We start from the raw sequence: 1,122 nt of genomic DNA, 5'->3' as shown, positions 1-1,122 counted from the left end.
ACCGGATGAGACCTGATGGCGACCCCGACGCGTATAAGGTCTTTGACTATGGCGATGATCCTGACGCTGACGACTTCGACAAGCAGAGAGAGGTATGTTGCCACTTATGTTGGATGTTATGGTATCGCTTATGTTGTATTGTATGTTGACTTATACTGTATTATATGTTGTTTGCTATGTTGTACTCAAGCTGACGATGCTCAGATGATTGTCGTGGACAACAGCGACACCGAGAGCGACAGCGAGGGCGACCCAATCGGCGGAAAGGGAGCTAGTTGGCGCGGGGTCGCTTTTTCCATATCATGGGAAACCTCCATTATAGCGACAACAACGACGAAAGGAGTCGAGTCGACCGGATCCGGAAGATCCGACCTTTTGTCGACGCTCTTCAAAAGACCGTCTAGAGCGGCTACGTACGACCACCGCGGCTATCCTTTGACAAGGGTATGCTTCCTTCGTTCTTATCCTACAACAAGGGGCGCATTAATTTCAAAGCGAAACCCCACAAATAGGAAACCAAGATGTTCCTGACGTGCTGTGCAGAGTCTGCGTACTGCATCCGGTACGCGATCTATGTTTTTTGTTCCGCGCTAAGTCCTTATGTTGTATTAATCTACGTAGTGTTACTGACCTTGCTGATGCTAATGTTGTACTGGCAGATTTGAAATCTACGCGGGATAGAAACAACTTGCCAGTGAGCAGCCAGGTGTCGAGCCTACTTCCATGCCTGAGGGACCCGCTGCTGTTGTTCGAAATATGCGTGCTCTGTTAGGCCGCGAGCAGCCCGAACACTACCTGGTTGTCACAGACCGATTCTATACGTGTGCAGCCCTCGCCGTCGAGCTACTGGCAATGAACGTGTACATCCTGGGATCCCCACTTGGTATGCTGTTAGGTATATTGTGCGTTACGTTGACTCATATGCTGACTTTAGGTTGTCGCTTATGTTGAATATAGACTTGGATTTTGCAAAACGATTGTCCCTCCCTCGCGGCAAAAGCGCCGTCCCCGAGGCATGACACGTGGTGCGAATACGGTTGTCATCTGCAACATCGTACCGCAAATGAAAGCGTGCGTGTGGTGGGACAATAAGCCTGTGTTATTCCTGACTACTGGTGGTAG

Source organism: Phytophthora parasitica, assembly GCF_000247585.1.
Source record: "Phytophthora parasitica INRA-310 unplaced genomic scaffold supercont2.12, whole genome shotgun sequence".
Classification (NCBI taxonomy): Eukaryota; Oomycota; class Peronosporomycetes; order Peronosporales; family Peronosporaceae; genus Phytophthora; species Phytophthora nicotianae.
Note: the sequence above shows the minus strand (reverse complement) of the source record.